The sequence below is a fragment of the Suricata suricatta genome, chromosome 3 (genome assembly GCF_006229205.1).
Source record: "Suricata suricatta isolate VVHF042 chromosome 3, meerkat_22Aug2017_6uvM2_HiC, whole genome shotgun sequence".
Taxonomy (NCBI): domain Eukaryota; kingdom Metazoa; phylum Chordata; class Mammalia; order Carnivora; family Herpestidae; genus Suricata; species Suricata suricatta.
Genome location: NC_043702.1, coordinates 85,452,084 through 85,477,039, shown reverse-complemented (window position 1 = coordinate 85,477,039; position 24,956 = coordinate 85,452,084). Strand labels below are relative to the sequence as shown.

Below are 24,956 nucleotides of genomic sequence, written 5' to 3'. Positions count from 1 at the left end.
CTGGTAGAGTACAACTCTTCTATTGTGCACTAGCATCCCTAGCTTCTGGTCAGCTCATAGACATTGCTCCAGGAGAACTTCCAATTCTTGCCTTTATCATGAAATCATCATCCTTCACAGGATCTTTCTCAATGACATATACATGTGCCACTATTTCTTCACCTTAAAAAAAAATAATTTCTCTTTACTCCATTTTTCCCAGATACCATTTCTTCCTTTCTTCCTTCCTTCCTTCCTTCCTTCCTTCCTTCCTTCCTTCCTTCCTTCCTTCCTTCCTTCCTTCCTTTTCCCTATTATGGAAGAACTCCACAAAATAGCTATTTGAATTTTTGTCAACAATTTCTCTCCTCTCATGCATCCTCTCTTGATGTCATTCTATTCAGGCTGTACATAATCTGTTCCCCAAATTTATGTTTCTGATTTCATTTTTTCTCACCTCTCATTTACTCTGCTCTAGCCATACTGTTTTCCTATGCTACTCCTTAAATATGCCAAGTTTCTTCTAGTTTCAGAACCTTACCATTTACTCTTCTGTCTTGACTGTTCTTGATAGTTACATTACTAGCTTTTTTCCCCCTTAAGTTCTTATCACAGAGATCACTTTGTCATTGAAGACCTTACTTAATCCAACAGTGCTTTTTCAAAAAAAATTATTATATATTTCATATATATGTATATTGTCACATATATATTACATTACATAATTAGTTTTCTTGCTGTTGCTACTGTAATTGTTTTGTGGTTGTTATTTTATTATCATCATCACCATCATTATCATTACCTGCATCTTCTCCTTTTGGAATATAAAGTTCATAAGGCAAGAAATTGTTACTTGTTTTATTCATTGCACTTACATAGCAGCTATTTGACAGAAAAAAAATGAAGCAAAATAGGACTACAAGCAAACTATCTAAACATAATACAGAAGTTTTAAGAAAATAAAATAACCAACTTTATATAGTGATGAACAAAATCTGCTTCTACTAAAATCCAGAATTAAGGATGCCTCACTATAAAAATAACAATGCTTTATCATTTATAATTACTTCAGTGAGTGCCTAAAAGTATCAATATTGAAAAAGAAGGCATAAAAATGTTTACATGCAACTATAAAAAGATGTTTGAATTAACAGATGATTCAGTAAGAAGCCTGAAAACATGATACATTTACAAAGTCTATACTTTTCCCACATATTAATTTAACCAGAAGTGAAAATGAAAAAAATCTCATAAAAAATGATACCTCAACTATAAAAAAAGAAATGAAAAACAAAGCAAACCACACACACACACACACACACCACAGTTTCTATGAATAGCTTGACATAATCCCTGAATAAATGGAAAAATAATCAAATTTTATATTTTTATAATTCAATGTATCATTGTCATAAAGTGAAAGGTATTACAAATAAACATATTTAAGGCAACTCCAATAAAGATCCCCAAGTAGATTTTATTTTTTAAAGTTTAGAATGACAAATAGAAAACTAGTAAATTAAAAAGATCTTTTGAAAGGTTTACTTTTCAAATGAAGAACTTCTAAAGAAAAATATTAAAACTTACTATGAGGACTACACACAGAAGTACAGTGGAACAATTCACATTAAAGATAAAAGATGTCTATTATCACTACTGTTACTTAACATTTTTCTGAGGCTAAAAACTAATGAAATTTAAGAAGAGAACAAAACAAAAGGCATAACACTGGATATAAATCTGTAAAATTATAATTATTTTCAGTTTTATTTTATATCCAGATGACCCAAGAGACTCAGCTAAAACCTGTTTTAAATAAGAAGAAAATTGAATACAGTAAGCAAGTACAAAGGTAATCTAATAAAGGGACTATCCTTCCAATATACAAATAACAGAGTTAGGAAATTTATCATAACAGGAAAATTATCATTTTTTTAACTGGGAAAAAGCTAATTCTGAAGTTCATATGTTTGCTTTCTCTCTCTTCTAACCACCCAAGATGCCCAAAGGAAAGAAGATTAAAGGGAAGAAGGTGGCCTCAACCCCTGCTGCTGTCCAGAAGCAGGAGGCCAAGAAGGTGGTCAATCCCCTATTTGAGAAAAGGTCCAAGAATTTTGGCAATCGAGAGAACTTTCAGCCTAAAAGTGACCTCACACACTTTGTCAAATGCCCCACTACATCTGGCTGCAGTGAAAAATGTCTACAAAATGTCTATAAGTGTCTTCCATGATTAATTAGGTCACCCAGGTTTGAGACCACTGAACAGCTACTCATCTGCTTAAGCTAGCCCACAAATACAGGCCAGAGACAGAGCAAAAGAAGAAGCAGAGACTGTTGGACCTGGGCTGAGAAGAAAACTGCCAGCAAAGGGATGTCCCCACTAAGAAGGCACCTGTCCTTTGAGCTGCAGTTAATATTGTCACCACCTTGGTGGAAAACAGGAGGTTCAGCTCATAGGGAGTACACGTGATGTGGATTCCATTAAACTGGTTGTCTTTCTGCATGCCCTAAATCTTAAAATGGATATTCCCCACTGCATTATCAAGGACAAGGCCAGGTGAAGCACCTAGTCTCCAAGAAGACCTACACCACAGTCACCTTTACACTATTTAACTTGGAAGCCAATGGAGCTCTGGCTAGCTGGTGGAAGCTATCAGGACCAATTACAAAGACAAATATGAGGGGCCTTGCTGTCATTGGGGGAGGCAATGTCCTGGTTCCAATGTCAGTGGCTTGCATTGCCAAGTTGGGAAAGACAAGGGCTAAAGACCTGGCCACCAAACTGGGCTAAGTGTATGTTGCTGAATTTTCTGTACATAAAGATAACAAAAAGTTCTCTTTCAAAAAAAGTAATAAAGTTCATATAGTTAAATTAAAAAGTCATAATCAACAAAGAAATTCTATAAATATTTTGGGAAAAAATGACAGAATTATTATGCACTAGATTTAATAGTTTTTAATATTAATTTTAAACATCATAATTAAAGGATACAGATAAAGAACTTAAGCATACAAAATAAGACATTAAAGTACTAGAAAAAGACGGAATAATTTAAAAAATAATAACATTTGGGGTGCGTGGGTGACTCAATGGGTTAAGCATCTGATTTTAGCTCAGGTCATGATATTATGGCTCTTGAGTTCGGTCCCTGTGTTGGGCTCTGTGCTGGCAGCTCAGAGCCTGGAGCCTGCTTTGCTTTCTTTGTCTCCCTCTCTCTCTGCCCCTCCACTGCTCGCTCTCTCTCTCTCTCTCTCTCTCTCTCTCTCTCTCAAAAATAAATAACATCAACATTTTTTTAAAAAGAAAAAAAATAATATTGTCATGGAAAAGTTTTATTTTTACTTTGAAAGCAACTAGAATGACCACAAACTTTTTAAAATAAAATGAAGAACTTATAAAACAAATTATAAGGAAAAAAAATCACAATTAATACAGGCATATGTCGACCTGGGATATATTTACAACTCATATAGCAAATACTATTTTAACATATTAATAGAACAAATTTAAAAACAATAGAAAAATGGACAAATACCAGTGATTGTTAAACTTATGAAAGTTTGCTTACCTTCTTTTATGATGAGAGAAATGAAAATTAAACTTATATTTAAATGTTTTTTTATACTTAGCAGATTAGTAAAGATTAAGCAGTTGTTAACACAGAGATCCAACATGAGTTTAGGTAAACAAACAGTCCCATGCCATGTTTGTAATGTTAATTGTTCCAACCTCTATAAAGAATTATTTGGAAATGTATATTAAATCTAAAAAGTGAATAAATTTTATCCCACTGTTCCCACTTCTAAGAAATTATTCAATGGAATAGCACGTTTGTGAAATGTATATACCAAGGCATTAGAAAACAAATTATTAGATTAATAAGGTAATCCATATTCAGTGCTTAGAAATTTGTTGCTTTTTTTGATGATGGATAAATTACTTATATTATACAAATATACAAAGGTCATAGTATTTTATATATTTTATAAATTCTGAAAAAATACCCATATCATAGAATTTGAAAATATAAATGTACTCAAAGTAGAAGGTGTAATTCTTGTACAATCAAAAATGATTTTAAATCAACCTGATACATAACTTTAGTGAGAGGAAAAATAAAAACTATCAAGAGACAAAAAAAACATTTGAAAAACACAACATTTGTTGATGATAAACAATTCTAACAAAGTGGGCTCAGAGAGAACATAGCTCTACATCATAAAGGCCATTTATGAAAAACCCACAGATAACATTATCCTCAATAGGGAAAAAGTGAGAGCATTTCCCTAAGGTCAGGAACAAACATAGATGTGTATTCTCACCACTTTCATTCAACATATCACTAGAATTAGAATAAATTAGCAGTTAGATAAAAGGCATCCAGAGTGGTAAAGAAGACATAAAAGTGTCAAAACTTGCAGATGACATGTTACTATATATAGAAAACCTTAAAGATTCCACTGATAAAACTATTAGAACTAATAAATTCAGTAAATTGCAAGATATAAGATTTATGTACAGAAATCTGTTGTGTTTCTATATACTAATTAAGCAGCAGGAAGAGAAATTAAGAAAACAATTCCATTTACAATTGCACCAAAAATAATAAAATGCCTAGGAATAAAATTAATCAAGGAGGTGAAAAACTTGTATTCTGAAAACTCTAAGACACTGATGAAAAAACTGATGATGATAGAAACTATTCGGGCACCTGGAGGGTCTCAGTCTGTTCAGTGTCCGACTTCGGCTCAGGCCATAATCTTGTGGTTTGTGAGGCTGAGCCCTGCACTAGGCTCTGTGCTGACAGCTAAGAGCCTGGAACCTGGTTTGGATTCTTTGTTTCCCTCTCTCTCTGCCATTCTACTGCTTGTGCTCTCTTTCTTTGTCTCTCTCTCTCTCTCTTTCTCTCTCTCTCTTTCTCTCTCTCTCTCTCAAAAAAACATTAAAAAAAGAAGATGATACAAATAAATGGAGATATTTACCATGTTCATGGATTGGAAGAATTAATAAGCTATCTACAGATTCAATGCAGGCCCTACCAAAATAGTAATAGCATTTTTCACAGACCTACAACAAATAGTCCTCGAATTTGTATGAAACCACAAAGGACCTCAAATAGCCAAAGAAATCTTGAGAAAGAACAAAATTGGAGGTATCACAATTCCAGATTTCAAGATATGCTACAAATCTGTGGAAATCAAAAGAGTATGATACTGCACACACACACACACACACACACACACACACACACAAATCGACACACAGATAAATAATATAGAGAGCCCAGAAATAAATCCATACTTGTACAGTTAATTAATCTATGATAAAGGCGGCAAGAATATCTAATAAGAAAAGGCAACCTTTTCAATAAATGCTGTTGAAAAAACTGGATAGCTACATGCAAAAGAATGAAACTGTACCACTTTTTACACCATACACACAAATTCAAAATGGATTGAAATACATAAATGTGAAACCTGAAACCACAAAACTCCTAAAAAGCAAAGCAAAACAGGCAGTAATCTCTTGGACATTAGCCTTAGCAACATATTTATAGATTTATCTCCTCAGGCAAAGGAAACAAACAAACAAAAAAAGTGAACTATTGGAATGATAGCAAAATAAAAAGTTTTTGCACAGCAAAGGAAACCATCAATAAAGAAAAAGGCAACCTATTAATTGGGAGAAATTATGTGCAAATGATACATCCAATAAAAGATTAATATACAAAATATATAAAAAACTTATACAACCCAATACCACCCCAAAATAATAACAACCTAATTAAAAATGGGCAGAGGGCCTGAGTAAACTTTTTCCAAAGAAGACATATGGATGGGCAACAAAACAAAAATGCTCAATATCACTAATTATCAGGAAAAAGCAAATCAAAATTACAATAAGATATCACGTCACTCCTGTTATAATGGCTAAAATCAAAAGGACAAGAAATAACCAGTGTTGGTGAGGATGTGGTGAAAAGGGAACACTTGTGCACCGATGGTAGGAATGTAAATTGGTGCAGTTACTGTGCAAAACAGTATGGGCATTACTCGAAAAATTAAAATAGAACTACCAGGTGATCAAGTAATCACACTACTGGGTATTTACCCGAGGAAAATCAAAATTCTCTATTCCATTGATCTATGTGTTTAATAAAAATATACACATCCCTATATTTGTACAGTGTTATTTACAATCACAAAGACATGGAACCAACCTGGTGTCCACCATCGGTCAATAAGTAAAGAAGATATGATGTGTATGTGTGTTCATGTATATATATAATGGAATATAATGGAATATTACTCAGAGATAAAAATAAATCTTGCCATTTGTGACAATATGGATGGACCAAGAGGATATTATGCTAAGTGTAATATGTCAGACAGAGAAAGACTAATACCATATAACTTCACTTAAAAAAACCAAATGAGCAAACAAAATAACTGAAAAACAAATAGACTCTCAAATATAGAGAACAAACTGGTGGCTGCCAGAGAGGAGGTGGGTTGGAAGAAGGGTATTAAGAGGTACAAATGTCCAGTTATAAGAAAAGTCTATAGAGATAAAATGTACAGCACAGATAATATAGTCAATAATATTTTATTAATGTATGGTGGCAACGGATGACAAAATTTATTATGGTGAGCATTGAGTGATGAACTGTCTAATCACCATGTTATATTAATATAACACTGTATGTCAAGTATACTTTAATAATTAAAACAACAACAACAACAGGGTTGGAGACCTCCAATAAATCAATCAATAGTGATTCCATGTTGAGTAACAAAAATTACTCCACATATTCTCTGAGATGAAAACTACACCCTAATGTGATTTTACAGTAATAAAATTTTTCAACAGCATGCATTTATGACTTAAGTTACTTGTCTTTGCTATTATTGCTTTAAGTTACATCTAACTTTGAACATGACTGAGAATGTCTACCCAGAATAAAGTGATGCTTAAAAGTCCCTGGTACCAAAGGAAAAATGCAAAAGGCTCTTGAGATAGATAACCCATATTTTGTATTATTCTCTCCAGAATCTCTTTCATGTTATTCCAAAATGTAATCATAGCAGAAGTTATTATAACTATCTGTAATATGTCTTTTCTCACAATACTGTATGTCTTTTAATATACTGGTATTATCTGTCTTAATTTTCCCTTAAATTCTCTTAAGGAAATATTCTAATAAAAAGATTCAAACAACATTTAAAAGACAGTAAGATCTGAAAACCTATTAGATGTGTAACATTAGGTAAAATTTTCAACTATTCACTTCCTTTATTTCTCTTTTTTTTTCTTGTAAAATGGGGGTAGTATACCTCATAAGATTATTTTGAAGATTCAAAACAGCAATCATTTTGCTTTTTCTGGCTCATAATAAATACTCCACAAATACTCAATTATACTTTCTCTTTCTTTGTAAATGCTCACTCCAAACCACTGATAACTTGTTATTCACAGTTCTTAGTACCACAACAGGCATGTAATATGTCCTTTTTATATGTGTTGCATTAGTAGTTAATGAATGTATAAATGAATAATTTTACCGGCCCCTGGTGGATTTTCCAAAATCCAGTTGCATATTCTTAACCACCTACTAGCAATTCTACTTAGATGTCTCTGTCTCAAGGTCAATGATTTATAAGGAAATGCATAATGTCCTCCCAAACACACAAAAAACCACACACACACATACACACCAGAGAGAAGCACTCAAATTTTCTCCTACTCTGTTACTTCCTATTCCAGGGATTGCACCACAACCCACTGAATCACCCACACAAGAAACAAGGCAATCATCCTTTTATCCCTTTCCCTGTACACCCATCACACACTGTTGGTCTTGTTCCACTAGCTCTACTGACTCAGCACATTTTAAATTATCCACCTCTCTTCATGTTCACTGAGCTCCCTAATCTACATCAGTTGGAATGCAGCCACAGATTTCAGCCACATCTCCCTACTTCAAGTTTTACTAATATAAGCCACTCTTTATGTTCCATCAAAATCATCTTTTAACAGGAAATGTCATTCTAGAACTTCCCATCAAAGTCTTCGATGGCATCTCCCACAAGATAAAACCCAGTGAACATCCTCACCTGGCATAGGAGACCATCTGCTAGTGGACCCCTAGTTTCCTGACTAGTATGTTTCTTCTTGGGAATTCACCCCTTAAGTGCTATGCTAAGACCATATTTAACTACATGAAGTTCCTCCAAATGTCACGTTTTTTCCCCCTCCCTTCCTTCCTCCCTCTCTCCCTTTCTCTCTCCAGGTTTGCCTCTATCACCCCACCTCTCTGTCCCTTCTGTGCATCTGCATTTAGCATTCCCTACCAGTAACATCCCTCTTCCAATGGCCCAATACCTGATTAACCTACAGTAGTTCTTCCAAGTTCAGATTAAATATAGACTCTTCTTTTGTGGAGCCTTATCTGTCCCTTAGAGGACTTAGTAGGCCTAACTTAAATTAATTAACTGGAAGAGGAAAAGTTTTCTAAATAAACTATACAGTTGTTTGCAAACAGGAAGCAGTAAAGTACAGATCACTATTTACCTTTAGGAAAAAAGGTGTCATCATATTGAAAATCACCAATAAAAAACAAGCAAGAGAAGGAGAAACACTATTATAAATCTATAATGGACCAGGGTCTCTGGTGCATGCATTAGTATTCATATTCTACATTATTGCATTTCATTTACTATTATGTCTTTACTGTATGGGTTATTAACATTCATGTAAACTATAGTTAAAAAACCACACTCCATAAATCCAAGGTATATATATTGCCCCATAAGCATCTCTAGGGTAAGATTAAAAATTTTAACATTAAAACAGAAATGTTATCACTAGCTCCAATCAACATGTTTTTTTCCATATAACACCCAGTGCTCTTCCCCACAAGTGCCCTCCTCCATTACTACCACCCCCCTTCCCCCTGCAGCTCTTGGTTCTGCATTCCTCTCCCCAACTCTCTTTCCCCCTTCTTGATACTCCAAATTAAAGAAACTAAAGGTTAGATTTCAAATACTTGCTTAATATTAAAAGATGTGTGTGTGTGTGTGTGTGTGTGTGTGTGTGTGTGTGTAACAGGAAGAGAAAAAGAGAGGTTACCTGAAGGGAGAGATTATTAGAAAAAATATGTACAATGAATCACATATTTTTAGTAGAAACCTCTCATTCCTCTTTTTAATATAATCCAACCAAGTCCTTTAAAAATGTAATGAAAATATGTACTTATTAGCACACAGCATAGAAACATCTGCTACATAGAAACACTGTGGAATAAAATTTAATTTTGTCTGTATACTGCAGTTGTCCTTAGAATTTATTTCCTTCTAGTATCTAAAATATCATAAATCATGAGCACCATGAGTGCTTCTGGAATTATTTTCTATACAATGTCTGTGGAAGTGTGAATTTTTAGCTATGACTAAAAGTACTGAAACAATAAACAAACAAACAAGGATACACTGTTACAAGGAGAAATTGAAATAACATTTTAAGTAATCATCTATACATACAGAGAGACACAAACAGACGCGTAGAACTAACAATAAACTGAATGTTCATTTAGTCTTAAGTTCTGTTCATTAAGCTATCGAGTTTAGTGGACCTCCTTTATAAAATTGGCATGGTGAGAACAGATTCACGGAGTTAAGTTAGAAATGTATGCCACTACTTTTTGAGGAATATGATGTGATCATCAAGAATAAATAATTCTCCAGACAGTACTAGACTCTTTGGAAATTTCCCAGGTCACATACAAGTATTGAGTGTCTGCATGTTGCTCAGCTGCAATATTTAAAAACATTTTCCCAGAATACGTCAGGGCTCTGTTTCCCCCACTGTCAATTGATGTGTGCTCAGGGAATGCAAACTAATTACCTTAAGCAAAACATAATTAAGGAGGGAAATTTACTCCAAAAACATCACATAATACTTCCCATATACAAATAAAAATTATTTCTGAATTACGCCTTGCATGATTCATTACTACTGTGTACAACTTGTGCAGATAATGGAGAGAGGATTATATTAATTATTACTAATGGAATTAAGATCAAATGAAACTATAAAGCCTCACAAAATATTCACTTAGAATCCATTAAGGCCCTGTTTTAAAATATAAAAAAACAGACACTATACACTTAAGTCTCCACAAAACTCCATGTGTATGGTTCAATATTATGCCAATTTACAGTGTGCCTGTGTGAAGGGTTTCTTGCCGAGAATTTAGGAGTTTTAACTAGAAAGTGGAATAAAATAGGTTATAGGTAAAAATGTATGTCCTTAAGGAACTTGGCAAATCTTGATTGTACTGATTTTGAGTCTTCACTCTTCCCTTTCATTAATACTCTACTGTTTCAAAGCTTGCATAAAAATGTCTCAGATTCCTAAATTGCACAGTAACAATGAATTTCAACAAAGCAGAAATTAGTCTTTACAGAGGAAACTCTTTCCTATCCTCAATTGCCCATCTTTAAAAGAGAGCTTCATTTATCTAAAGGCAAGGGACTTACAATTTTATTTCCCTTTCCACTTTAATGTCTATCTAATATCATTCATTTATTCAAAACAATTTAATAAGTTTTTATTGTGTGTCTCACAATACACTTAGTGAGGTGTTGGATATAAAATGATGAGTAAAAACATACCTGATCTGGTGGTAAATTAGTTTAAAAAATGTACCTGTTTGCAGATATCTATGAAATAATCATCTGTATAATTCCTTAATGCCCTGAAACTGCCAGTTAGGTAAAGGGAAGATATATAGGTTAAACCACAAACTTGATTTGGGATTTCAGAGTAGCAGAGCCTCTATCAGGGACAAAACAAAGAAAGGGCACCTAAGTGGCTCATTTGGTTTAGCGTTGGACTCTTGATCTCAGCTCCAGGCATGATCTCACAGGTCCATGAGTTCGAGTCCCTCATGATTTTCCAAGTTCATGAGTTCGAGTCCTGCATCAGGGCTTAATGAGGAGCCTGCTTGGGATTCTCTCTTTCCTTCTCTTTCTGTCCAACCCCTGCTCTCTCTCCCTTTGTCTGTCTGTCTCTCTCTCAGAATAAATAAATGCACTTAAAGAAATTTTTAAAAAGGCAAGTTAAAGATGTACATGGCACAAAGATGGAAAAGTTCATATAAATCTATGAATTAAAATTAAGTGCAAACTGCATTTATAGCTGGTATTCAATTCTATGGATACATTTTTGCTTCCACCTGAAAGCAGAGAATATTGAATTATGAGATACTACAAAATGTCTAAATAATATTGCTAACAACATTAGCACTTTTTCATTGTTTTTAAAAAATATTCTGCTATGACTATTAAATTAGGCCAGCTTTAAGACCATATGAAATGACACTTATTGGATGACCCTGTCAATTTCTCTGTCATAGAATATTTTCCCCACTGTTACAATTTTAAGTACTTGGTCAAATTCAGTTTTAAAAAGACTCCAGGGAAAGGTCTAAGGCACATCAGCCTAATAGACTTAGCATTAGGAAATTAGGTTATGTGTTAGTTACAGATGGGAGAAAAGTGCCCACATCTCTGTAGGTTCTCAGAACTGCTGCATACGTGTCACCATCATTCCTGGAATACTGGCCAGAGAACACGGCACTTCCTGGACTTAGAACCAACCAGCTTACCAGAATTTCTGATCCCTTGATAAGATTCGAAGCTGTGCTTCTTGCAGGCAAGATGCAAGTGCTTCCAGTAACTGCCTGCCTTAATAACGAAAGATTTATTGAAGTAAAAAAAGAAAAAAGAAAAAGCTAAATGTCTTGGTCCTCTGACTTTAAAAAATATATGGTACACATAAAAATATTTTACGCAGCAACAGCCAATAAGGAACAATACTGAGATTTGAACTGATGCAATTTCTGAACTTAGGCGTTTAACTACTATACCTGGAAAATACCCAAATGGATATTTTACTAAATACACATTGCTATAATCACTGTTTCACGTCTAACAGTTAGTTTGCATTAAATGGATTTCTACAACCTTAGAAGAGATAATACCTAGAAATAATTCTCAAAAACCCACCCCCCCACACACACATGCAATACATATATATAAATACTATTTGCATATTAATGTATGCAAAGAATGGAGCCTTTGTGTTCCTCATGAGTGCTACCAATAAGTCCTCTTAAATTATGGCTCAACCTAGATACCATTAAAATTTTTGAATATCACTTTGGATCTTAAAACTGACAACAAATGTCCAAGTCACTGAAACCAATCTTTCTTTTATGATATATGATTTTAATGGTGTTTTCAAGTTTATCCTATATTTAAAATCTTCTACTAATCAAAGAGACTACATCCTATTCATACACTCATTTATTAAGATTGGTCTCATTCTCTTTGCTGAGTAGTAGTTTATCTAGAGAAAATAAAGCATTCTCATGTCTCATAAAGTGCTATTCTTATAGATGGTCAGGAGGCTAGAAGATGAAAATCTCACTATTAATAAGACCAAGCAAAACACCTAGCTCCTAGATATTTTAAAAAATGAGGTCAGTTGTGTCACATAACAGTTGAAAAGTTGGCTTTGATATTCACAGGGGAATATTTGCTGGTGGTATAAGAACCATAAAAGTAAGAAGATACAGAATAAATACAAAGACACAAGAGGAATTCAGGTTAACTACTGTGCACATGGGTGGCTCATCAGAGATAATCCTATACTGAAATAAGGCTTTCTAGAATTGAGGAGAAATTTTATTTGGTTTGTTTGTCAAAATTCCAGTTTCAAGTGCAGAACCCCAATTTAAACTGGTGAAATGTGATGATATCAGATAAAATGATGGAAAATTTATTGTCTCACTAACTGAAATCTCGGAGGTCAGTGTTCTTGTACAACCACATACAGAAGCTCACATTGTATTATTGGGAAGAAACTGGGGTCCACTGGGGTCCTTTTTTCAGCTTTTCTTTTCCTCTGTATTGACTTCATTCTCAGATTCTATATCTTAGCTCCTGGCAACTCCAGGTTTTTACTGTAACTTCCACATCTAGAGAGAAGAGAGCCATCTTCTCCCAACTGTTCGAGTATTACACAGCTTTTTGAGATTATTACAGTAGTGAGTCAGATTTGCCTGGCTACAGGCCTCAATTTGACCAATTATGAGTTTGGCTTCATAATATCTAAAGTGCCTTGGCTTCTTTTTTTTTAAGTTTATTTATTTATATATTTTTAGTTATCACTACACGCAATGTGGAGCTCAAATTCATGACCCTGAGATCAACAGTTGAGAGCTCTTCCGAGCTGGCCAGATGCTCTACAAAAGGTCTTAAATTCTTCATTTACAAAAAGACCAGTCTCTACCACTTAGGATTTTTGAATGATTAGTTAACTTAGTCAAACCTCTTGAAAGAATTCCTGGCACATAAAAGCATTAGCTAATAATATTTTTTCTTCTTTTTTTAAATGAAGTTGGCTTTTTATTATTTTTTAATGTTTATTTATTTTTGAGAGACAGAGAGACAGAGCATGAGCAGGAGAAGTGCAGAGAGAAAAGGAGACACAGAATCTGAAGCAGGTTCCAGGCTCTGAGCTGTCAGCACAGAGCCCAATGTGGGGCTCAAACCCACAAACCGCAAGATCATGACCTGGGCTGAAGTCGTTGGCTTAACCAACTGAGCCACCCAAGTGCCCCTAATAATATTTTTTCTAAATAAGTCTTTATAACCATTGACCTAAATTGAATAATACCTTTGCCTAAATCATTCTAGCTAGAATATTGGAATATTCTGATTGAATTAGGTTAGTAAATTCTGGAGAAAATGAGATTAAGGTCATTTTCACTCAAATCTATATTGTGTAGAGATGTGTTTCCCTCCAAAAGAAAATTTGGTGGTTATTTTCAGAAGAAAAGGCAATGGACAGTTAGCGAGAAAAACATCTTTCGTCTATGTGAAATCATATAGTGAAAAAGTACATGTACAATTTTATAAATGCATTAAAAGTTAATTCAAATTTTAACTACAGAGTTTCACTGATTCTAGGAAAATATGATAAAAAGTTGTGTTTTGATTTTTACGTAGAAAAATACATTCCTTTTATCCACTTAGTGGCTGGAGTTTTTTCAAACTTTCATTTTCTTTGTCTACTAGAGTTAACTATCAAGATACCTCTTTTGCCTAACTAACATTAAATGCTTATTCAAGGAATTTAATTTTCACTCCTAAAATCTGGGTATTTTATGTTTGTATTTTTGAATGTTTAGCAGTAATTGTAACTACTGTACTTTATCTCCTCCCCATGTACTTTACCTTAATACACATATGATTATATCTTTCTTTGTATCTGCTTTGTCTCCTAAATTCCACATACGAGTGAAATCATATGGTATTTGTCTTTCTCTGACTGACTTATTTCGGTTAGCATAATACTCTTTAGCTCCATCCATCCATTGCAAATGGCAAGTTTTCATTCATTTTTATGGCTGAATAATATGCCAGTGTGTGTGTCTGTATATATATATATATATATATATATATATATATATATATATATGTATATGTACACATATATATAACAGATCTTTATCCATTCATCAGTCGATGGGCACAGGGGTTTTTCCATAATATGGCTATTATAGATAAGACTCCTTTAAACATCAAGGTAAAGGTATCTCTGTAATGAGTATTTTTTATCACTTGGGTAAATACTAATAATGTAATTTCTGGAGGAGAGAGTGGTTCTATTTTTAACTTTTTGAGGAACCTCCATACTGTTTTCCACAGTGACTGCATCAGTTTGCATTCCCACCAACAGTGTAAGGTTTTTTTTTTTAACAATAAACATCAGACATTAAAAGACAATGATCACTTGGAAATGAGAAGCAAATGACATGAGCTTTTTTTTTTTTTTTTTTTTTTTTTTTTGCTCCAGCTACTGCCTTTACCGTGTTTCTAGACCATAGTGCAGGAAAAGAAAACCGAGATGGAGCCCATCAGACTCCATGATGAGGCAGGCTGTGTCTAGGAAGAACGATGTAGTTAAGACTTCTGAAGAAGAAAGGGGGCACAGAGAGCCCCACAGATCCTGAGAGGGTTCTTCTCAAGTTCTCAGCATAAGACACACACATATGAAGAACCTGACCAAAACTTAGAAAAGGATCCTTTAAAAAAAAGGAGAGGGAGCATTTCATGTCCTCACAGAGGGACAGAAATACCTTTTTCTCACCAGCCAGAATGGAAAATCCATAACTCATAGCATTTGAATAGGGTACTCCAGAATACCTTGCCTCAATCATCAGGTATAATTAGTCCAAAAATAAACATTATTCCAGACTCAAGGAACAATCATAAATGTAAAAAACAAAGGATCAAACTGCTTTCAAGTAATCAATGGCATCTCAGAACAAAGATTAAAAAAACACTTAAGGGAATATTAAAAATATTCAGCAATTAACAAAGTAAAATTCACGATGCCTGACATCCAATCATAATTATTAGGAAGGAATAAATGGCTAATGATGAGAAGAATAATTATTCAATCAAATATGACCCAGGACTGACACAGATGTTACAATTTGCAGAAAAGGTAAGTAGAGACAGAAAAAATATCTTTAAGACATAAATAAAACTTTTAGAGATAAATAATATATTAGATGAAAAATACTCTAATTGGTATTAATGAAATATTAGAAATAACAGAAGAAAAGATTAATGAAGTTGACATAATAATAGAATTTATTCAAAATAAAACATAGAGAAACAAGAACAGAAAAAGGCAGGGGGAAGGCATAAGTGAGCTAAGGGACATCTTCACACGGCTCAGTATATGGGTAATTGGTGTCCTCAGGATGGTGGGGGTATTTAAATAAAACCCTAATGGTCTAAAATATTTACAAATTTGAAGAAAACTATAATCCCACCTATTAAAAAACCCCTCAAATATAACATGTAATAACATGAAAGAAACTATAAGAGACAGAGGAGAAGCTAATAGGAGGACCAAGGCTTGCCTCATCCCTCAAACACACTTAGATAAATAACAAATCATTATGGATACCAAAAAAATTCATCTGAGGACTGACAGAACAAAATGCACAACTAGAGGGAGAGCAGAAGCCATACCATTGGTGGGAGGGGTTGTGGAGACATGATTTGGGGGAGAAAATGATCGTAGGTGCTGCTGAAGAAAGTGAGCCCTGTTTATGGAGAGAAGCAAGAGGAAGAGAGAGGAATGCACAGGGGATCTCACAAGGAAAACACTTCCCCTAAAGAAACTGATTGGGAAAATGAGAAGGGCTGATTTTTGTGACATTTTACAACCAGCAGGGCTCAAAGACGGGAGTTTTAGCCATGGTGTGGCTGATGTGGAGCCTGACCACTGCCGCAGTACTCCTGTGGAGAAGGCAGTTAGACAGGTAGCAGATGGCAGAATCTGCGGATCCCCTGGGATTGATTCTCCCTTCATGGAGCACATCTGGGACAGGTGACATTGCCTCTCCAGAGACAAAAGAGCCAGTGAGTGGACCTCAACAATGGTGCGGAAACACCTGCTCAGGGTGGCTAATGTGGACACTGGTCTTTGCTGACCTTTACTTCAAAATCTATCCTCTTGTGCTTTGGTGAGACTGACCTAGTGGGACAAACCTGCATCAGCCACAGAGTGGCGAGTCTTTCCCCCAGTGTGGGTCCCCACCACACCAGGTTCCTAAAGTTCAGAGTTTTAAAAGTCAGCTGGTCTGCTTGTGATAGAACACAGGTTCAAGGCACTGCCAGGCTGGCAGAAGGCCTGGACAGACTGTGAAGGCAGTGATCTGAGACAAGCCTGGGATTGTTCATACTTCTGAGAGGGCTTCTCAGACAGCAGAGGGTGGGGATGTCCCTTTTAGGGACAATGGAGGGATGTGGCGCCATTTCTCTCCACCACCCCTCAGCATAAACTAACTCCAATAAGCAGCACAATGCCAAGAGTGGTGGCCTAAACAGCTCATGTTAAACCCCTCCCTCCCTGAGCTCTGTAGGTGCTGCATTTCTAACATAAGTGTGCCTAAGAACCAGAGCAATGGGCCCATCCCATAGAAGACAAGCACAAAGCTCCCACATTCACCATGTCTACTGACCACAGATTTCTGCAAAGCTTCCACTCTAGTTGAAATAGTATCAGGTCTTTTTTAACAAGCAGGCCAGAGCACACCTAGTTAAAACTTGCCATCTTCTGACCAAAGTCCAGGCACTCCCTACTGCAGGCAAGGAGAAATGCTGCACAGGACTGAATGGGGGAAAAGCAGCCAGAACGCACCAGCAGAGTGCACATAGTATACACCAGAGACTGTTCCTGAAGCTCCAGGCCCTGGAGAGTATAGGACCTCTTCATTACAAAACCGTTATTCTCAGGAGCAGGAAACATGAAAGGCTTACCTAACACACAGAAGACAGAGACCTAGATAATATGCCAAGAGAGGAATACATCCCAAAAGAAAGAACAAGGAAAGGTCATGGACAAGGATCAAATCAAATCAGATGAAAGCAACGATCATAAGGATGCTACCCAGGCTTTTGAGAAAAGCACAGAGGACCTCAGGGAGTCCTTTATCATAGAGATACAAAATATAAAAACTAGTCAGGCCTATAAAATAGTAATAAAAAAATCTTATAACTAAGAGACAAAACTGATGTAATGACCACAAGGATGGAAGAAGCATAAGAACAAATAGATGATAGAGAAGATAAAATTATGGTGATACCTAGGTGGTTCAGCCCATTGAGCATCCAACTCTTGGTTTTGCTCAGGTCATGATTCCAGGGTCATGGGACTGAGCCTTGCATTGGGCTCTGTGCTGAGCATGTAGCCTGTTTAAGATTCTCCCTCCCTCTACCCCTCTCACTGGGTTGAGCTCTCTCTCTCTCTCAGAAAAAAAATTATAGAAAATAATGAAGCTGAAAAGAATAGGGAAAGGAAAATATTAGATCACAAATGTAGACTTAAGGGACTCAGTAAGTCCACAGAACAAAACATTCATATTATAGAAGAAATTCCAGAAGAATAAAGAGAAAAGGGAGAAGAAGGTTTATGTGAGGAAAATTATAACTTAAAACTTCCCTAATCCGGGGAAAGAAACATTCAAATCCAGGAGATACAGAGGATTCCCATGAAAATCAACAAAACATACAGATGGCTAACAGACACATGGCAAGATGCTCAACATCACTCATCATCAAAGAAATACAAATCAAAACTACAATAATACCTCATACCTGTCCAAATGGCTAAAATTAACAACTCAAAAAACAACAGTTTGTTGGTGAGGATGCAGTAAAAGGGAAACCTTGTTACACTGTTTGTCGTAACGCAAACTGGTTGAAAACAATATGGAGGGTTCCTCAAAAAAATTAAATAGAGTAAAAAGAGTAGCCACAAAAGGATAAAATCTTTACAAAATAGATAGCTGATAAAAGATGTGTATACAGCACATATAAAGAACTCTCAAAACTCACAAATGAAAAAAATAATCCCATACAAAAAGGGCAAACAGTCTTCAACACAAACTTTACAAAAAAGGAGAATTAAGTTCATGAGAAAATGTTCAAAATCATTAGTTAAATCCAGGCAAATGCAAAGTAAAATGACAGTCACAACTATGTATATATTAGAATGGCTAAAATTAAGATCACTGGCCAAAGTGTTGACAAAAATGTAGAAAAACTTGAATTCTCATGGACCACTGCTAAAAATGTAAATTGACACACCCCTTCTGGAAAACAGCTGTGCAGTTCCTTAAAAAGGTAAGTATATATCTACCATATAATCCATCCCTTCTATTCATAGGTATTTATCCAGAAGAAAAATAAATTTACATCAAAACAAAAATTTGCACACGAATGCTTACAGCATCTTTACCTGTAATAGCCAAAACTTGGAGCCAAATGTACATCAACAAGTGCAAATCAACAAATTTTGGCACATTCGTAACATGAATACTCAGTAATAAAAAGAGATTACCTGTTGATAAATATAACAGTGTAAGTGTATCTCAAAATAATTATGCTAAGTAAAAGAAGCCAGACAAAAAGTGTACACACTGTACAATTCCATTTATATAAAACTATAAAAAATTACAAGTTGATCTGTGGTGACTGAAAGCAAATAAGTAATTGCACAGCTGGTGGGGAAGAATGGGAGTACATGGTGCACAAGTAAACATCTGGTTGTGATGGATAAGTGTTCTATCTTGATCACAGTGATGGTTCCACTGATATATACATGTGCTGATATCTTCCAAATATGTGTTGCTTATTACATGTTAATTATATCACAGCAAAACTGTTTTAAAAATTTGGGATGATAAAAGAACCCTACAAGATTAAATAATATAAGTTGGGTGTTGTTACCTGCTAATCACATTCTCTTCAAATTCTTACGATGAAGGTTTAGCACCCAACATGACTGTATGTGGGGATAGGGCCTTTAGTAAAGGTTAAATGAGGTCATCAAAGTGAGGCTCTGCTCCACTGGGTCTGATGTCCTCATGAAAAAAGGAAGAGACACGAGAGATACACATACACAGAGAGAAGGCAATGTGAGGACATGCTAAGAAGGCAGAAGTCTGCAAGCCAAGAAGAGAAACCTCAGAGAAAGCAAATTTGCCAACACTTTGATCCTGGACTAATAATCTGTCCAGAACTGTGAGAAAATATATTTATGTTGGTTAAACCACTAGTCTTTGACATTTTGTTATGACAGCGAAGACTAATAATGATGCCTAAAAAATTTGAAGAACCCCCAATCTGATTGGTTTATTAACATTAAGAAATACTTATAAAATCTAACAGAGAATTCCTCCAAAATAACAAAAATATATAGTTTTACCACTTAATTATATTTTCCCTTCAGGTTGGGGGGGTGGGGTGGTGATCAATCTCTCATAGAACTTGTAGTTTAGCTGGGTTGGCAACAGCTAATCACTAGATAAGAAACAACAAAAATATTGCAAATGGACATTTAGATAGAAAGAAACAATTGTAAAAAAGTATTCATTAATATTTCCGAAACTTTTTGTTATTTAGTAAATTATTACAGAGAAATTAAAGATCTAACTTTATGTTATAAATTTACTTAAGGTTAATCCTTAGACAAATTGGGCTGTTATTTTTTTTTTAACAATGACATCTGTTTTCTCTTAATGTTGAATATTTAAATGTTATACAAGCATAATTTATGTGACTTACTCATTTTTATGAGATGTTTATTAGTTTGATTTTCCTAATTTGATTTTATGTATCAAATATCCATAAATATTTAAGTTACCAAGAATGTAAGCATAGGTTCAACCAAATGGAATTGTAAGAAATTAGGTCTTTTAAAAGAATTTATTTATTTGAACTTTATTTTTTTTTAAATTTTCAAGTTTATTTATTTATTTTTAGAGAGAGAGGACTAGTGGGGAGGAGCAGAGAGGAGAAACAGAATTCCAAGCAGGCTCCATGCCACCAGTGCAGAGCCTGATGCAGAGCTCAAATTCAGGAACTGTGAGCTCATGACCTGAGCCAAGATCAAGAGTTGGACTCCTAACTGACTGTGCCACCCAGGTGCCCTTGTTTATCTGATCTTTAGATAATGCCAAATATTTTCTGGACTCATTCCAGTACTCTACAAGGGCAAATTGGTAAATCTCTCCTCTCTCCAACTTTTTTTTTTTTTTAGTATCAACAGTGATTGTATTACTCTCTAATGTCAACTTATGTCAATTTCCACATCCTTAATTTAAAGGTCTTTTTTAAAAATATTAAATTCATTAGGAAGTAATATTTGATTACAAAATAACTTTTAAAGACATTAGCATCCATAAAGAGAAAAAATGAAGTAAACTGAGTTACCAAGAATAGTTTTTACTTATATATTTTTGCCAATGAAATTGTACTGTTTCTTTGTAAAGCTCCAATTAGGATGGTGACATACACTTTTCTGGATAGACTGGTAGTTGTTAAAAATCTGCTAATGCCCTTATATTTCAAAATAGGTTCTCACCATATATGTAATCATTGGCCAAATCTTCATGAAATAGTTACATATTATAATGCAACAGAAGATGCACTGTGCTTAATTCTATTGTTTATTATAATAATTTAAACTGAGCCATGAAATGTTATCATCAAGCAGTCCCTTCTTTTCCTTTTACTTGCCTAAAGGGTCCTGCTTTGTATTTTAGATCAGAGACCTCTGAGTCTTCCCCCTCAGAGGTGGAGAGCTCTAAATTCATATCAAAAGAATGACAGTCTTCATACAGGAGTGAAAAAGGTGTTCTTGACTTGATACTGGAGGAAAAAAGAAAACAACACTCCAGTTCTGGGTACTGGGTTTGTGATTTAATTTGATTTGATGCCATGAGTAGACATCTGTCACACTGTAAGAGTAGATCAAACCCAGGACATCATTAGTCCAAAAGCAGATGACTATGAGAAAGAAGACTACTGATCCAAGACCTGGGAGAAAAAGAATAATTTTTTTTGAGAGGTGAGAAGGGGACTAAATTGCATTGATAAGAGAAATATGAATGTGGATAAGAGTACATTTTTAATGCACATATTAGGAAATCTTATTTGTGTTCTTCATAGTCAGTATCTGGCTCTCAGTGCAACAACATTGTACTTGTGTAATCTGGAATGAGATATTCTTTGAATGGTTCGTTTTTCTACTTGCCCCCTCACCCTGGAACTGAGGTGAATAAATCTCATGGGAAATTTTAATATAAGTTATAAGATAGTGATTCATCAAAAGAATTAAGATCTTGATTATTTTGAAAATATGACATATCGATATTAGCCTTGTTAAATTATATAGAAATATGATCACATATCATAAGCCATCTTTACAAAATCAATTTATTTATGTAAATGTAATGATTTATTTTGTTTTATTTTTTGTATGTTTAATAATCATGACCTTGTCTAAATGTCATGTTTAAAGGTACTATTTAATTATGTAAGATAGGCCAACAATTAATAAACAAGTACTCTTCTTATGTGGAAACAGTAATACAAAGTCCTACTAGGAACTGATCTGGTGTTTTCTTTATGACTTAAAGAAATCTAGTCTTTCAAGTAATAAGGAATGTCACTATGTAAGTTCCTGGCTGCCTGGAAATATTAGAATACTTAGGGATTTCAGAAAACAGAATAAACAGAGAACTTTAGGAACTGTTGACAAATCTATGGAGTAGAATTGGTTGGTGTTCTTGGTTTCTAGCCTTGGAATTCAGGAACTGATAAAGGCAATAAAAATATTTCTTACTCTATAAAAATGATTTAAAAATTTTCATATTAGGGACTTCACAAAGTCTCCAGGGAGAAGTTGACTTCGTCTTATGGCTCTACTTTTGTTCAACCTAAAACAAATTCTCTGTGTTCTAATAATCATTATCTCTTGTAGCACTGTGAGTAATAAAGGACAAATGGTACAAAACAGTAAGTTAATAACACTGAGCAAATTTATTTGGAAAAAATCCGTGCCATAGGAAATAAAGCTAAGCTAAAGAAACACTAAAAACTAAAATGTATTTTTTTCTGACATGAAGATACCACATATGGAAAAGGATATTTATTTATAGATGCTTTGCATTACAAGAGACAAGCAATGAATTACTTGGTCATCTTTTAAAACATTAATCTCTTGTGAGAAAACACGATCTTTTTTTCCCCAATTATAATTATTTTCAAACACAAGAACTTACAACTTCTCCAAACCAACCTAAAAGCTTTCTAATCAGAATTGTCAAGAGTATTACAATAAACTACTTTTTATTCTGGGATCCCATAGTTCTGAAAGTAAGGCTCTTTGAATTATGCTTTTCTGGAAAGAGAAAAAAAAAACTTTCACCAAGGGATCATAAATTATCTATGAATTTTATCTTTGATAATCCCAAGGAGATCTCTGTTATGTGTGTATCCAAGGCAATGTTTACATAGTGATCATTTCCAAAAGTACAAAATATTAGATAGGAAAGCCAATTCCCATATCAAGTGAAAGACTATAGGGTGTAGAAATTTTCTATTCTGCAGTTAGCACAGGTTTTAGAATTAGAAAAAACAGGAGACTGACATTTACCTCTTCCCAGTAGTTCTGAAACCTGGAACATATTCAATAGCACTTCTAAGCTTCAGTTTTCTTAATGGTAAAATGAAGAAAATCCTACCTACCTCATAAAGTTACTTTTAATTAAATTAAAAAAATATTTAAGGGCATAATATAAAAGCTGCTGAAAACAATGTAGTTAACAATAGTATAGAATAATATTGACTCATCATCTACTATCTCTTTGGTTGATGCTTATCCCAGGGATCTTTAAATATTCTAGTAATCAGATGACATTTAATGGACATATACCACTACAAATCCTTTGATCCACCTTGACTATATTCCTGGGATCAGGTGGCAAGTTTTGTAAATTTAAGCTTGAAGGCAGAGTAGTAAGGTATAAATTGGTTGTGCCTAGAGACTTTAAAATAAGTGACAAAATGTTTCGCTTCATCATGCTGTTCTTTATCCCTCATTTTACTCCAAACTCATATTTCTGTAAGTTATGTTTTATATTTCTATAAATGCTATTTGTTGTGCATATAATAAAGTAGGGATTCTTTATGAATTTTAAGACCATATTCTCTACCCTGAAAGAGGGAAAACTGTCCTCAGTAGTAATTATTTCCTTATAATCATACATAGGCTATATGGATTAATTTTGTTTAAATAATATTAGCATGGTAAATGAAACTAATAGATTTTCATAATGAAATTCAAATTTTTATTTATACTTTAAAAGCTCTTGAGAATTTGGGAGCTGATAATGCCATTTCCCAAGGACAAAGAAATTTTAGCTACAAAGTTTTGGTGAGCATGTTAGTTATTGCAGTAATATTTTATTTTTCATTCTGTTTGAGATTATTATTTATATGTTTTCATTTTCTTTCTCAGTACTATTTCCTAACATTTGAAGTTACTTTACCTCTGTCTAAATATCTATATATTGTTTCATTCTTCTAAAGCTTCTTTCTTCAACTGTACTATGCACATATGTATATAAATATATATGCATACATAAAATGTGTTGTGTTTCATTTATCTTATCCACTCTAATACATACTGAACTTTGAGAATATTTTTCCTCTTTTAAATATTTTTAAACGTTTTTTATTTATTTTTGAGAGCAGAGAGAGACAGCGTGAGCAGGGGAGGATCAGAGAAAGAGGGAGACATAGAATCTGAAACAGGCTCCAGGCTCTGAGCTGTCAGCACAGAGCCCGACGTGGGGCTTGAACCCACGAACTGTGAGATCATGACCTGAGCTAAAGCTGGACGCTTAACCGACTGAGGTACCCAGGCGCCCCAAGAATGTTTTTCCTTGAGATATATACAGGGATAGAGTATTTTTCACTCATGAGGAAAGAAAGCCATGGTCAGTGGCACCAAATCTGATAAATATACAGTTTGCCAATCTTCTCTATAAAGATACTGGTGTCTGACTTTTGAGTAAATCTACTAATTACATTATCTTTCCCTGCTTCTTTCCAGAACAATAATCACAGATCCATTAAATGAAGAGAAAAAATGTCTTAATAATTATAAAAAGGTTCTTCTTTTGTAGAAAATAGAAAAACCTACTACAAAATATGTACTGTAAAAATTACATATGGGTTATTAATTTAAATCATAAACTTGGCATTTGGATTACTCTCTTTATAGAAAAGTACTTATAGAAATGATGGTATGAATAAATCCCCAGCAATGCTATTGCCTGGTCATAAGGGAGTTCTATGGATAGTTTTTTGAGGAACCTCCACACTGTTTTCCAGAGCGGCTGCACCAGTTTACATTGCCACCAACAGTGTAGGAGGGTGCCCATCTCTCCACACCCTCTCCAACAACTGTAGTCTTTTGCTTTGTTCATTTTAGCCACTCTGACTGGTGTGAGGTGGTATCTCAGTGTGGTTTTGAT

At 34.4% G+C, this 24,956-nt stretch overlaps 1 protein-coding gene and 1 pseudogene across 1 annotated transcript in view; one reads left to right on the top strand and one right to left on the bottom strand.

The window, feature by feature from the left end:
• The window catches only part of LRP1B (LDL receptor related protein 1B), a 1,807,041-nt gene that overhangs the window by 850,121 nt on the left and 931,964 nt on the right, over positions 1 to 24,956 (bottom strand). The gene's annotated exons all lie outside the window — the stretch shown is intronic.
• LOC115287852 lies at positions 1,979 to 2,770 on the top strand (annotated as a pseudogene).